General features: G+C 39.3%; 1 long non-coding RNA gene across 2 annotated transcripts in view; it reads right to left on the bottom strand.

The window, feature by feature from the left end:
* LOC121143201 overlaps positions 1-16,420 on the bottom strand; it is a 114,400-nt gene that overhangs the window by 25,634 nt on the left and 72,346 nt on the right. The gene's annotated exons all lie outside the window — the stretch shown is intronic.

The following is a 16,420-nucleotide window of genomic DNA, read 5'->3' as shown; positions in this document are numbered from 1 at the left end:
GTCATCCTCCAGTGAGAAGAACCATTCAGCTTATACCAGACCCTTAGAAGCTATCTAAGGTGCTGCCAATTTTTCTCACTTCTTTTGCTGGATGACAGACAACTCAGCAGAGACTAGTGTAGGATGACCTAGGCTGCAGTTTCTCTAACAGGAAGAGTGCACAGTTGACATCCCAGGATAATTATGAGCAATGTTCCTTTTCTTCTTCAATTGTGTGCATAACGAACTTAATCTATGTAGCAAACACTATTCTGGACCCCTGAATCAAGCGATTAAAGTGACAAATACACAATACATGTGTGAAATCTACCCTTCACCCTCTGAAACAAGGCTTCTACGATGATAAAGGAAATAGATATATCATAAGAGTCGGTTACAAGTGTGATGATGCAAAGAAAGCTACCACAGAGTTCTGGGATGGGGTAGATTGATGAGAAGGCCTCTTTGAGGGTACGTGAGACTGAAATCACACTCATCTACACACACACACACACACACACACACACACACACACACACACACACACACACTCAGTCTCAGTCAGGCATTTCAATACTTGGTTCCCAGATCATGATGCTGTTTGTGGGGAACTATAGAGACTTTGTGACATGGTACCCACAGAGGCTGATCTCCAGGGGAAGGGGTTGACTGTTCCAGCTGCCTCTGATACTGGTCTACAGTATGCATTTCCTAACCACCACGATGTGGAAAAGGACCTCCCTCTTGTGTCACCCCAGGGAGATCTGCTCTTGTGTCTTCTCTGACAGACAGCCTTGGAGACTGTCAGTCAAAATACAGCTTCCCTTCCTTGAATTGGGGCGGTCTTCACTGGGTCTCTCTCCTCAGAGCTCAGAAAACCCTGCAGAAGAGGGTGGAGAATAAATCAGAGGGGATGACAGGTGCCTGAAGAACATGGCCACTGAATCAACTGAGCAGGGCTCCCATGGTCTTAGAGAGACTGAAATTTGGCAAGCAACAGGCCTGCATGGATCTGCACAAGGTTCTCTGCATATATGTTACAGCTCTTAGACAAGGTTTCTTTATATAGCTCTGGCTTCCCTGAAACTCTCTATGTAGATCAGGCTGACCTCTAAGCCAGAGATCTATCTGCCTCTGTCTCCCAAGTGCTGGGAATGGAAGTGCGTGCCACCACTGCTGGGCTAATTAGATGTTTTTGTGGGGGGAGCAGGTGTGTCCCTGACTCTTTGTTTTTGTTTTTGTTTTTGTTTTGCCTGCTCATGGGACCCTTTTTCTTCTATTTGGTTGCCTTGTCCAGCCTTGATATGAGGCCTTTTGTAGTGTTTCCTTGTTGTTTCTTGGAAGTTTGCTTTTTTTCTGAAGGGAGATGGGGGGGCATGGATCTGGGGAAGAGGGGAGGTAGGGAGGAATCAAAGGAGTGGGTGGAGGGCAAACTGTCCTTCAAACTCATAGACTCCTCTTTGTTAATTGTTATTATTACGTATACATATATTTTCCTAAATATAAATTACTTAGTCCATGCACTATTATTAGTATGGACATTTTCAGAGCTGACCATTTGGCTCAGGACAACCAATTTGTATGCTCTTCCCCGGAGAAGACCATTTCTCCCACTCCAAGCTTTTCTCACTTGTATTGCGTTCAGGGGACCTTGCAGAAGTGGCATGCAGAAGAGCCAGAGGATCAGGGGTTTGCTGTGAAATAACGTTTCCTACTAATGCCAGAAAAGTTGATCTTCTTAAAATAGTATTTTTATTTATAATTTATAAGTTTCATAGATGTATATGTGCACCTTGCTCATATCCACACCTACTCCACCATCCCTATGGCCCCAGCCCATGCTAACACATCTTCCAAGCTTCCTGTCCTTTTTGCCTCCATTTCTGCCTCTCTGCAACTATGCCACACTGGATTATGGGTCAGCAATTGGCCATCATTTTGCCCCAGAATCCACAAAGGAAGATTTGAGGATTAGGTAGTTTTAAAAGTACTGTCCATGTTTCTAATGAGAGCCAGCAGGTAATTAGCCTGAAAAAGCATTCTAAGCAATTGGCATGGGCAATTACGACTGTCCTGCAAAAGGAAAGGACACCTCCTGTGATAAGGAAAGTGGTCTGCGCAGTTTATGCCACTCTCCCAGCTGCTCCCATTGTTGGGGTTTCTGAAGCTCTTTGTTCTTTCTCTTAAACCCCATAGCTTCAAACCCAGGTCTTATTTGAAATCTGTCAGCCGAGGTTTTAGCCATAACACTAGTCTTATCTTTTCAAAAGGGTTGGATCAAAGTAGCTTAGTTTTCATCTGAGTTTAACAGGGAAAATGGCCCATGGCTGTCACTCTGTAATGAGTACTTTCCCAGGTGACCAACACTAAAGCAATGCAGGGATATTCTGTCTTTGTGTGTGCTGTCATCATCAGACCTTCATTCATGTGTATGTATGTACATACGTATGTACGTGCACAGCACTGTATTTATAGAAGGAACACAAGAGCTATGATACAGTTCACCTTTTTACCTGTGAAAAGAGCTTAATGAGAGTTAAGTGCTTCCTTAAACTAGGTCAAAGTCAAGGCGAGAGACTTATGGCATTATGCCCTTAAACTTCAAACCCTGTTTCAAAGAAGTGAAGTGGTATAGAAAGTGATCATTCATGTTCCACACAGACAGCAGGATTAGAAGCTAAGCTAGGAAAGGACCGGAGTTTGAATCCCTATATCTGAAGTATGCTGGATGCAGCAGTGTGCATCTGTATTTCCAAGGCTTCTACCTACATGGGGCTGGGAGTGGAGCATGGAGAGTTCCTAACAGCTCATGGGCATAGCCTGGTACGTTCAGCAATAAAGTAGATGGCCAGGACCTACCCCTTTATTTGTCCTCTGATATCCATGTACACCCTGGAATTGTGGGCCAGCATGAATGCACACACACACACCTACCACGCCCTCACACGTACAATATACAGCTTTAAGTACATTTTGCAATTTTTAATATTTATTAGAGAGATTCATTATATGTCACTTTTGTTGTAATTGAAAAATTGATTTTTTGCTATAAAATTATCTATGGGGATATAACATGAACTAGATATGTGACAAAGTGTAGTATTCTGGGTTATTCAGAGTTGTATCCTGAGCAACTGGAGTTGTGAAACCTGCTCTAAGGGTGGAGAGGTCCTACATGCTAAAATTTAGTGTCCTAATTTTAGTCTTGGGTATCATCCTATTAGAAACCCAAGTAGAAATGTTAAGTGGAGAATCAGATATGAAAACCTAGGATTTGAAAGCGTTTAAATCCAACTGAGTGAATCCAGGAGCCATTTGCTTTTAGGTGATATTCAGAATCATAAGCTAATGGGGGAAGTCCTTCTGTGTATATGTTTGTCTGATTGATATAAATAAAGCACTGTTGGCCAATAGGGAAGTAAGATAGGTGGGACTAAGAGTCAAAGAGGATTCTGGGAAATGTAGTCAAGAGCAGAGGGTCTCCATGTGATCCCGCAGAAGAGAGGATGTGTCAGGATGCTGTCCTCAGAAAGATAAGTCCTTATAGAAATATATGTTAGTAGTCATGGGTTACTACTCAGGACAGAACTAGTCAATGAGAAGTCCTGGAAACTGGCTGACAGCACTGTAACAAATAGAGTCTCTGTGTGTTATTTGGGGTTGACACAGCACAGGGACCAGGCTGGCAGGAAGAAGGCACATTACAGTAAGCTTAGTGAACTAGATCATAACCTCATTGAATTCAAAAAGAGGAGAGATGGGGAAAGTGAAGCAAAATAAAACCAAAAGGCTCTACAATCTGGATCATTTGTGTAGGTCTGTGTCAGGAAGGAAAGCAAGATAAAAACATTCCATGCTGAGGTAGGACAGATAGTCAGGGGAAGACTGAGGGGAGAGTATGGTCAAACATTGGGTGAGACCCTCAAAGAATTTACACAAACATATATTAAAGTTATCTGCATTATCTCCTTTGTAGGATACCTCTAATCAAACACTCTGTCTATCTGTAATCTATCTATCTATCTATCTATCTATCTATCATCTATATCTATACATTGTGTGTATGGAGATTATTAAAAGTATACATTCCCATGTGGCATTATTAAAAATAATAATTAGTATTTTTTTGTTTAGGTTAGAAACAATCTTGTTTAACATGTCAATCCCACCTCCATCTCCTTCCCCTTCTCCCCCACCTCCTCACCAGGTTCCCCAGTCCCCCAACCAATTTCCAATTTGATCCTGAGGGAGGGTGAGGCCCACCATGATGGATCTCCACTGACTGTCATTTCATTCAGTGCAGGGCCTAGACCTTCCCACAAGAGTCCTGGCTTAGAGAGCATCCCATGGGCACTCAAACTTTATTTGTACTCCAGGGATAAATATTACCCAAGGCCCCATAGATTACCTAGGCCTCCTCACTGACACCCACATTCAGGGGGTTTGGGTCAATCCAGTGCTTTCCACACAGCCATCTATCTATCTGGGGTCCAAGAGCTCACCCTTGTTCAGGTCAACTGTTTCTGTGGGTTAAACCAGCCCAGTCTTAACTCCTTTGCCCATCAGTTCTCTCTTTCTGATACTGGATTTCAGGAGTTCGTTCAGCGTTTGTCTGTGGGTATCTACCTCTGCTTTCATCAGCTGCTGGATGAAGGATCTGTTTCCTAGACTCTCTGGCAGTGGGATTGTATGCTGGCACTCCCCTGATTCATGTCTAAAATCCATAAATGAGTGAGTACATACCATGTTTCTCTTTTTGTGACTGGGTTACCTCACTCAGGATGGTCTCTTCTAGTGCCATCCATTTGCCTGCAAATTTCAAGATTCCATCTTTTTTTTCACTCAATAGTACTCCATTGTGTAAATGTACCACATTTTCTCTATCCACTTTTCAGTTGACGGGCATCTAGGTTGCTTTCAGGATCTGGCTATTACAAATAATGCTGCTATGAACATACTGGAACAGACATCCTTGTATGAATGTAAATCTTTTGGGTATATACCTAAGAGTGGAATTGCTGGGTCTTGTGGTAGACTAATTCACATTTTCCTGAGGAATCTCCATACTGCTTTCCAAAGTGGCTGTAAATTCGGCACTCCCACCAGTAGCGCATCCTCTCCAGCATAAACTGTCATTAGAATTTTTGATTTTAGCTATTCTGACAGGAGTGAAATGATATCTCAGAGTTGTTTTGATTTGCATTTCCTGGATTGCTAGGGATGTTGAGTACTTTCTCAAGTGTGTCTCAGCCATTTTAGTCTCTTCTACTAAGAATTCTCTATTTAGTTCTGTACCCCATTTTTTTATTTGATCCTTTGGTGTTTTGGAGACTTGCTTCTTGAGTTCTTTGTAAATTTTGGAGATCAGTCCTCTGTCAGATGTAGGGTTAGTTGCCTTTTTGTCTTGTTGACTGTGTCCTTTGCCTTACAGAAGTTTCCCAGTTTCAGGAGGTCCCATTTATTAATTGTTGATCTTAGTTGTCTGTACTACTGCAGTTATGTTCAGGAAGTGGTCTCCTGTACCAATTCGTTCAAGGGTACCTCCCACTTTCTCTTCTAACAGGCTCAGTGTGGCTGGATTTATGTTGAGGTCTTTGATCCATTTTGACTTAAATTTTGTGCGTGGAGATAGACATGGATCTATACACATTCTTCTACATGCCAGCATCCAGTTATGCCAGCACCATTTGTTGAAGATGCTTTCCTTTTTCCATTGTACATTTTTAGATTCTATGTCAAAATCAGATGTTCATACGTGTGTGGGTTAATATCAGGGTGTTCAGTTGGATTCCGTTGGTCTACCTGTCTGTTTTTGTGCCAATACCAACCTGTTTTCAGGACTACAGCTCTATAATAGAGCTTGAAGTCAGGAATGGTGATGCCTCCAGATGTTGCTTTGTTGAATAAGGTTGTTTTGGCTATCCTGGGTCTTTTGTTTTTCCATACAAAGTTGATTATTGTTCTTTCAAGGTCTGTGAAGAATTGTGCTAGGATTTTAATGGGGATTGTGTTAAATCTGTATGTTGCTTTTGGTAAGATTGCCATTTTCACTATGTTTATCCTACCTATCCAAGAGCATGGGAGATCTTTCCACCTTCTAGTGTCTTCTTTAATTTCTTTCTTTAAAGACTCAAAGTTCTTGGTATGCAGGTCTTTCACTTGTTTGGATAGTGTTACCCCAAGGTATTTTATGTTGTTTGTGGCTATCGTAAAGGGCAACATTTCTCTGATTTATTTCTCAGCCCTTTTATCAACTGTATATAGTAGGGCTACCTACCGATTTTCTTGAGTTGATGTTGTATCTTGCCACTTTGCGGAAAGTATTTATCAGCTGCAGGTGTTCCCTGGTAGTTTTTTTTGGGTCGCTTAAGTAAATTATCATATCATCTAAAAATAGTGAAAGTTTGACCTCTTCCTTTCCAATTTGTATCCCCTTGATCTCCTTTTGTTGTCCTATTGCTCTAGCTAGAACTTCAAGTACAATATTGAAGTGGTATGGAGAGAGTGGACAGCCTTTTCTTGTTCCTGATCTTAGAGGAATTGTGTTGAGTTTCGATTCATTTAGTTTGATGTTGGCTGTTGGTTTGCTGTATATAGCCTTTATTATGTTGAAGTAAGTTCCTGTTATCCCAGATCTCTCCATGTCCTTTATCATGAAGGGCTGTTGGATTTTGTCAAAGGCTTTTCCAGTATCTAGTGAGATGATCATGTGACTTTTGTTTCTCAGCTTGTTTATATGGTGGATTACATTGATGGAGTTTTGTATGTTGATCTAACCCTGCATGCCCGGGATGAAGCCTACTTGATCATGGTGGATGAGTTTTCTGATGTGTTCTTGGATCTAATTTGCCAGTATTTTATTGAGTATTTTTGCAATGATGTTCATGAGGCATATTGGTGAAGTTCTCTTTCTTAGTTATGTCTTTGTGTGGGTTGAGTATCAAGGTTATTGAAGCCTCGTAGAAAGAGTTTGGCAAAGGCCCTTCTGCTTCTATTGCATGGAATACTTTGAGAAGAATTGGTATAAGCTGTTATTTGAATTTCTGGTAGAATTCTGCACTGAGGCCATCTGGCCCTGGGCTCTTTTTGGTTAGGAGACTTTTGATGACTGCTTCTATTTCCTTAGGTATTATAGGTCTATTTAAATTGCTCATCTGTTCTTGATTTACTTTGGGCAAGTGATATCTATCCAGAAAATTGTCCATTCCCTTTAGATTTTCAAATTTTTTGGAGTACAGGTTTTCAAAGTATGACCTGATGATTCTCTGGATTTCCTCAATGTCTGTTGTTATGTCCCTCTTTTCATTTCTGATTTTGTTAATTTGCATATTCACACTCTGTCATTTGGTAAGTTTGGATAAAGGTTTTTCTATTTTGTTGATTTTCCCAAAGAACCAACTCTTCATTACATTGATTTTTTGTATTGTTTTCCTAGTTTCTGCTTTATTGATTTTAGCACTCAATTTGATTATTTCCTGGTGTCTACTCCTCCTGGGTGAATTTGCTTCTTTGTGTTCTAGAGCTTTCATTTGTGCTGTTAATTCCCTAGTGCAACTAATCTTCAGTTTCTTCATGTGGTCACTTAGTGCTATGAAATTCCATCGTAGCAGTGCTTTCAAAGTGTTCCATAAGTTTGGGTATGTTGTGTCCTCCTTCTCATTGAATTCTAGGAAGCCTTTAATTTCTTTTTTTTTATTTCTTCATTGACCTAGGAATTATGCCATTGTATATTATTCAACTTCCATGAGTTTTTAGGGTTTCTGCAATTTGTGTTGTTACATTCTAATTTTGACGCATGGTGGACTGATAAGGTGCATGGAGTTATTCGAAGTTTTTTACCCGTTGAGATTTGCTATGTTGCCAAATATGTGGTCGATTTTTGAGATGGTTCCATGTGGCGCTGAGAAGAAGTTATATTCTTTTTTATTTGGGTGGAATATTCTATAGATGTCCGTTAATCCAGATTGGGTCATAATGTCTATTAGTTCCTTTGCTTCTTTGTTAAGTTTCTGTCTGGTGGTCCTGTCTAGAGGTGAGAACAGGGTATTGAAGTCTCCCACTATAAGTGTGGGGCTTTATATGTGATTTGAGTTTTAGTAATGTTTCTTTTATGAACTTGGGTGCCTTTGTATTTGGGGCATAGATGTTAAAAATTGAAACTTCATCTTGATGTATTTCTCCTGTGATGAGTATGAAGTGCCCTCCTTCATCTCTTTTGATTGATTTTATTTTAAAATCTAATTTGTTAGATATTACAATTGCTACCCCTGCTTGTTTCTTGGGTCCATTTGATTGGAAAGTCTTTTTCCAACCCTTAACTCTGAGGTAATATCTGTCTTTGAGGCTGAGGTGTGTTTCTTGTATTTAGCAGAAGGATGGGTTCTGTCTTTGAATCCATTCTGTTAGCCTGTGTCTCTTCATGCATGAGTTAAGACCATTAATATTGAGGCATATTAATGACCATTGATTGCTCATTCTTGTTTGTTTTGGAATAGTTGATGGTGGTGGAATTATATGTGGATTTCCACCTATTTTCTTTTGGCTGTTGGTAAGGTGGGATTATCTATTGACTATGTTTTTCTGGTTGTAGTTAACTCCCTTGGGTTGGGGTTTTCCTTCCAGGACTTTCTGTAGGGTTGGGTTGGTGGATATGTATTGTTTAAATCTGTTTTTTTTCATGGAATATCTTGTTTTTTCCATCTATAGTGATTGAAATCTTTGCTGGGTATAGAAATCTGGGCTGGCATCCATGGTCTCTTAGTGTTGGTAGAATATCTATCCAGGACCTTTTGGCTTTCAGAGTTTCCATGGAGAAGGCAAGTTTGATTCTAATAGGTTTGCATTTGTATGTTTCCTTTGCTGCTCTTAATATTCTTTCTTTATTCTATATATGTTCTATTATGTGGTGAGGGAATTTCCTTTTGTGGTCCACTCTGTTTGGTGTTCTGCAGGCTTCTTGTACTTTCATTGGCATGTCTTTCTTTAAGTTGGGAAAGTTTTCTTCTATGATTTTGTTGAATACGTTTTCTGCCCCTTTGAGGTGGATTTCTTCACCTTCTTCCATACTGATTATTATTAGGTTTGGTCTTTTCATGCTGTCACATATTTCCTGGATATTTTGTGTTAAGGATTTGTTGGACTTAAGATTTTCTTTGGTCGATTAATCTATTTCCCCTAGTTATCTTCAACACCTGAGATTCTGTCTTTCATCTCTTGTATTCTTTTGATTATGCTTGTATCTGTAGTACCTGACAGTTTGCCCAGCGTTTCTATTTCCAGCCTTCCTTCAGACTGTGTTTTTTTTATTGTCTCTATTTCAGCTTTCAACCCTTGTACTTTTTGAATTGTTTCTTGTAATTTGTCTTTTCCTCTCTTTCTTGCGTTTGTTGAAGTTTTTGGTTTGTCTTTTCTTCCATTTCTTGCATTTTTTGCACTTTTTGGATTTTTTCCCTCCATTTCTTTTATTTTTTGGTTTTTTTCTTCTATGTCTTTAAGTCATTGTCTCATATCTTCTTTGAGGGTATCCATTATTTGTTGGGGAAGTCCTGTTATTGGCCTGTTATTTGTCAATAAAGTACTGTTGAGCCAATAGGAATCTAGATGGGAGGGACTAGGAGTCCAGGAGGATTCTGGGAAGGAGAAACACAAGAGAGTCGACATGTAATGCCGGGTAGGAGCCCGGAAACTTCTCCGGTAAGAGACATACTTAGATTAACAATTATGAGGTAACTACTTAAGTCAGAGCTAGCCAGTAAGAAATAAGCAAGGCCAACAGCTTCATAATTAATACAGCATCTTGTGTGTTTATTTGGGGACTAGAAAGCGACAGAGCCCAGGCGGCTGGCGGGGGATAAACCAAAGCGGCTAGCAAGAAAAAGCTTCCCTTAACAATTATTTTCATGAAGTCGTTTTTAAGGTCTTTCTCATCTGCTTCTCCTGCAATGGACTGCTCAGGTCTTGGGGGTGTAGATTCTCTAGTTTCTGGCAGTGTCATATTGGTTTTTCTGTTGGTGTGTGTGTTTTTGTATTGTCTCCTTCCCATCATTTCTTTCTGTGGGTGCAGAAGGAGTCTCTTCCTCCTCTGGTGGGTATGTGACCATCGTTCCTTTCCAGTGGGTGGGAGCAGGTCCAATACCCTTGTGGCTTGGATGGAGGTCGTCCTAGTTTAGGGACCTTAGCAAACTCTGGGTAGGATGGACCTTCACCTCGCCTGTACCATGGGTGGAGATTGGGACTTAGAAGCTGGCAGTTTCTGGGCAGGCTGGGATCTACTGTGCACAGTCCTCAGGTCTCTGGTGTTTCTGCTCAGACCACCAGAAGTTAAGCTTGCCTCTCCTCCCCTCCCCTGTGGCCTTTTTAATATCGTTATGTTTGTTATCCCTCCATGACCACTTCTTCTGTCCAATCCTCTCATTTTTCTCACCTAAGTTCTTCTCTTCATTATTCTCCCTTTACCCCTTCATATGATTTTTATAAACTTTTAAGTCTCAAAACATAAAGTCACAACCATCCTTAACATCATGATATATGAATTAGAGGTATGAAGCTAGAAAATCCTGTCCATATTTGGTTAGAGAAAGGGATAAATGGTTAGAGATAGGTTAGTTGGAGTTTCTTTTCCCTCCTTACACAGGAAGATCTAGAAAGTGATGCTACTCAGTTGCTTGTGTCAGTGTGGTTCCGGGCAGAGCTGACACACGAGTATGTCTGCATTTGACTCTCTTTAACCAAACAAAATGCCTATTTCATTTAGTCTAATATATGGAGTATATATGCATGCAGTTATGCACACTGTCATTATAGCAAGATTGCTCAAATGAGAATAAGTCAAATAGGCACAAGATCTTTTTTGTTGAAGTAACCTCCCTGAAATCTATACTTTATGACTGTCTCTTTTCCAGAGAAAAGTCAAGGCAAAGCAGGTAAGTGGTGGCTGAATTTATACTTCTCTGTGCACATTCACACGTAAGTCTTTAATAAATCTAGAAATGGCTGATGTTTTGAATATTTTGATGATGCAATAATGCATGCACACATTTGTTATCAAAACACTGAAGACAATATAAAAGTGTACAAAGAAGAATATAAAAGTTACTTTCATGACTTTACATGTGCATGCTTGCTTGTTTATGTAGTGTCAACAGGTGTGTGTTTCAGTATCCGTAAGTACACATGTGAAGGATGTTGAGTATCTTCCTCTGTTACTTCCCACTTTGTTTCCTAGTGAAAGTTATCTCACTGAACTAGAAGCTTGCTGTTTCTGCTAGGCCAGCTGTGCAACAACCTCATGAATTCTGGATGTCTATGTTCAGTACTGGTGTTACAGGCATACACAGCCATGTCCAGATTTTTATGTGAGTGCTAAAAATTCAGCCTCATCAACCTATGTAGCTTAACTTCATTCAAATTGCTACATTGTGTTCAATACTATTACTCTGTTATAATTTATCTAATGCCTGTCTGATTTTGAATTTACATTATTAGATGCAAGTGATAATAATAATAACTGCATTTCAAGGAACATGGAGAGAGTTGAATATATATGTATGAGAGTACTTGGCTAAATAACATTTAATAATGCCAGGCTTGCTTTTAAACCCAAATCTGATGTGTATAAATTTTGGGAAGCTTCTCTTGTTTACTGTGTGAGTCAGGCTTTTCATCATAGTGACAAATTCCTCAGGAAAATGACTTAGGAAGAGAAAAGATTTAGTTTGGTTCAGTTTCATAGGTTATAGCTTATGGTCAGCTTCATCGATCATTTCTGTGACTGGTGAGACAGCATACCCTGACACAGAGATGAGCAAAACAATTAAGTAGCTCTTGGCAACCAAGAAATAGGGAGAAAGACAGAGGGATGCTCAGGACAAGATACATCCTCAAGGATGTATGTTCCAGTGATCCAATTCCTCCAAGCCAGCCCCACTCTCCCATACTTCCCATAACCTTCCAACCAGGCTACAAAATTATGAACTCATCAGTGGATTAACCCATTTGTTTGGTAAGATTCCTGAGTGCTAAATCAACTATCAGTGATTCGATCAAAGAGCTGGGGACCCAGGCTTCAAACACATGAGCCTTTGGAGGCTACTTTAGAGACCCTAACATTTTTTTTCCTGATTTAAAATGATTTTTAACTATTCATGTAACTTGAATTTTATTTTATTTGGCTAGTTGCCAGCATGCATCTTTTCTAACTAATCTTGTTTGGTTTGGAAAGTCATATGCTCTGTAAATAATTTTTCTTTTTAAAACATATCTTTAAAAACATTTCAGATATAATATATTTTTATCATATCATGTACTTTCCTCCCCCAATGCCTCCCAGGTCTTCTTTACTTCCCTACTCACCCAACTTCATGATTTTAAGTTCTTTCTCTCTTAAAAATAAAATAGCAGAACCAAAGATCAACATAAACAAGTAAGACAAAAAATTACAAGATGAAACAAATCAAAAATCACCTGTGTGTATCTCTCTCTCTCTCTCTCTCTCTCTCTCTCTCTCTCTCACACACACACACACACACACACACGCACACACACAAACACACACCATCTGTGGAGTCCATTTTGTGTTGGCCAGTTACCCATGGGCATGAGGGCTGCCCTGGTGTATGATTGGTATACATAGCAACACTCTACTTGAAGGAAATGATTTTCCCTTTCCTAGAAGTTATCAATTGCAAATAGCTTCTTGGTTAGTGGTGAGATGTAATTGTTCACTTAAGTTTCTCAGTGCTAAGCTATTGTCTTTTTTTTAACTTGTAGTAGTATCATGTGGGCTGTGCTGTCATAGTCTCTGTGAGTTTCTATGTGGCTATGGACGTTACTGTGTCTAACCCCTAACCAGGAATCTATTTGCAATTGATGCTTTGTGGGAAAGGGAAAATCAGTTTTCTCCAGTGGAGTAACACTGGGCATATCAACAACACTGCAGAAAGGTCTCATGTTCAGAAGTGGTTGATCAACACAAAATTGACTCTATCATTGTTTAGGTGTGCTTTTAATATTTTTATTGTGTTTATGTGTTTTTTGTTGATTTGCTTGTTTTTTGTTTTACTATTTTTTCTATGTTTGTTTTATCTTTTGATATTTTTAAAAACCTTTTTGAGAGGCTAGGGAGGGAAGAGAGAGAGAGACATACATACATATACACAGAGATAAGACAAAGAGATACATGGAACATTCTCTAAAATCAGCCACATACTCGGCAACATAGAAAAACCTCAACAGATACGAAAAATTGGAATAAACCCCTGTATCTTATCAGACCACCATGCTCTAAAGTTAGAATTCAACAACACAAATTGCAGAAACCCTACAAACTCATGAAAATTGAACAATGACTAATTGCACCATTCCTGGGTCAAGGAAGAAGTAAAACAATAAATTAAAGACTTCCTAGAATTCAACGAGAATGAAGACGTAACATACCCAAACCTATGAGACACTTTGAAAGCAGTGCTAGGAGGAAACTTCATAGCACTAAGTGCCCACATAAAGAAACTGGACAGGAGTCACACTAAAAAATTAACAGCACAGCCGGGCGTTGGTGGCACACACATTTAATCCCAGCACTCGGGAGGCAGAGACAGGCAGATCTCTGTGAGTTGGAGGCCAGCTTGGTCTACAAGAGCTAGTTCCAGGACAGGCTCCAAAACAATACAGAGAAACCCTGTCTCAAAAAACCAAAAAAAAAAAAAAAAAAAAAACTAACAGCATAACTGAAAGCTCTAGAACAAAAAGAAGCAAACTCACCTAGGAAGAGTAGACACCAGGAAATAATCATATTGAGGGCCAAAATCAATAAAGAAGAAACAAAGAATCAATGAAACAAAGAGTTGGTTCTTTGAGAAAATCAACAAGACAGACAAACCTTCATATAAATTAACCTAAAGTCATAGAGAAAACATATAAATTAACAAAATCAGAAATGAAAAAGGGGCCATAACAACTGATGCTGAAAATTCCAGGTAATATTCTGGTCATACTTTGAAAACCTCTACACCACCAAATTGGAAAATTTTAATGAAATGGACAATTTTCTGGTCATTACTTCCCAAAATTAAACAAAGAACAGATAAGAAATTTAAATGGACCTATAACAGCTAATGACATAGAAGCAGTTATCAAAAGTCTCCCAACCAAAATAAATTCCAGGGCCAGATGGTTTCAATCCAGAATTCTACCAGAAATTCAAAGGAGAGTCAACTTCCAAATAAATGGAGAGAAACTTATGGCAATTCTTCTAAATCAGGAACAAGAGAAGGTTGTCCACTCTCTCTGTATCTCCTCAATAAGGTACTTGAAGTTCTTGCTAAAGCAATAAGAAACAAAAAAGGAGATCAAGGGGATACAAATTAGAAAGAAGTCAAACATTTCCTGTTTGCAGATGGTATGATAGTTTATATAAAAGACCCAAAAAACTCTACCAGGAAACTCATACAGCTGATAAACACCCTCAGCAAAGTGGCAGGATACAAGAGTAACTCAAAAGAATTAGCAGCCCTACTAGATGATAAATGGGCTAAGAAAGAAATCAGAGAAATATCACCCTTTATAATGGCCACAACCAACAAAAATATCTTTGGGTAACACTAACCAAACAAGTGAAAGACCTGTATAACAAGAGCTTTGTGTCTTTAAAGAAAAATATTAAAGAAGATACCAGAAAATGGAAAGATATCCCATGATTTTGGATTGGTAGGATCAACATAGTAAAAATGGAAATCTTGACAAAAGCAAACTACGGATTCAAAGAAATCCCTGTCAAAATACCAGCACAATTCTTCACAGACCTTGAAAGAACAATACTCAATATTATATTGAAAAACAAAAGACCCAAGATAGCCAAAACAACCATGTACAATAAAGGAACTACTGGAGGCATCACTATCCCTGACTTCAAGCTCTATTATAGAGCTGTGGTCCTGAAAACAGCTTGATATTGGCATAAAATAGATAGGTAGACCAAGGGAATTGAATTGAAAACCCTGATATTAACCCACATACCTATGAATACTTGATTTTTTAAACCGAGATGCCCCTCAACTGAAGAATAGATGGAGAAAATGTGGTACATATACACACTGGAGTACTACTCAGTGGAAAAAAAATTATGGAATCTTAAAATTCGCAAGCAAATGGATGAAAATAGAAGAAACCATCCTAAGTGAGGTAACCCAGTCACAAAAGGACAAACATGGTTTGCACTCACTCATACATGGATTTTAGATATAGAACTAAAGATTTCCAGCCTACAATCCACACCTCCAGAGTAGCTAGGACTAAAGAAGACCCCAAAAGAGACATACATGGGCCCCTGGAGAAGAGGAAAGGGACATGATCCTCTGAGCAAACTGGGAGCATAGCAGAAGGGGAGAGGGTGTTGAGAGAAAGAGAAGGGTAGAAGAGGAGGAGGAGAAAAACTTGAGGGACCAGGATGGTTGAGTCAGGAAAGAATAGAGGAGAGCAAGAAAACAGATACCTTAATTGAGGAAGCCATTATTGGTCTAAAGAGAAATTTGGCAGTAGGGAATTGTCCAGAGATATGCAAGGATGACCCCTACTAAGAATCTAAGCAATAGCTGAGAGACTATCTTAAATGCACTTCCCTTATAATGATATTCATGGCTACCTTATATGCTATCATAGAATCTTCGTCCAGTAGGTGATGGATACAAAAGCAGATATCCATAGTTAAGCACTGGTTCGAATTTCTGGAATTCAATTTTAGAGAGGGAGGAGTAATGAACAAAGGGATCAAGGCCATGCTGAGGAAACCCACAGAAATTCCTGACCTTAACAAGGGAGAGCTCATGGACCCCAGAGTGACAGCTTGGAAACCAACATAGAATGGATCCAGGTCTCCTTCATGTGGGTGTCAGTTAGGAGGCCTAGGCAGTCTTTGGGCCCCTGATAATGGATCAGCATTTATATCTAGTGTACAAATGGACACTAGGAACCAATTCCCCATAGAGTGATAGTCTCTCAGCCTAGCACATGAGAGAGGGCTTAGGTCCTGCCCCAGATAATGTGACAGACTTTGATGATCCCCCATAGAAGGCCTCCCCCTTTTGAGCAGTAGAGGGATGAGATGAGGGTTGGTGGGGGCCATGTAAGAATGCGAGGGAGAGGGAACTGGGATTGATTTATAAAATAATATTGTTTCTAATTTAAATTAAAAAAGGAAAAACAAGCATATGCAAGCTATACTCTGCATATCAAATATCATCTCCTACCTATTTCCATATGGTCTCTGAGTTGAAAATGAAGCATTTCAAAATGCAAGGAAAATGTGTTTAAGAGATAATTATTTCATAATATGGAAAAAACCTTTAAATTTGGGTGTCCACAAAATAATTTTATTAAAAAATTACTATGCCCATTTTATGTAATCTTTTTTGCATAACAATATGGGAATTAAGTGGTCACAAAAGAG

The sequence above is a fragment of the Mesocricetus auratus genome, unplaced genomic scaffold (genome assembly GCF_017639785.1).
Source record: "Mesocricetus auratus isolate SY011 unplaced genomic scaffold, BCM_Maur_2.0 Super-Scaffold_100011, whole genome shotgun sequence".
NCBI lineage: Eukaryota > Metazoa > Chordata > Mammalia > Rodentia > Cricetidae > Mesocricetus > Mesocricetus auratus.
This window is presented reverse-complemented; position numbering and strand designations above follow the sequence as displayed.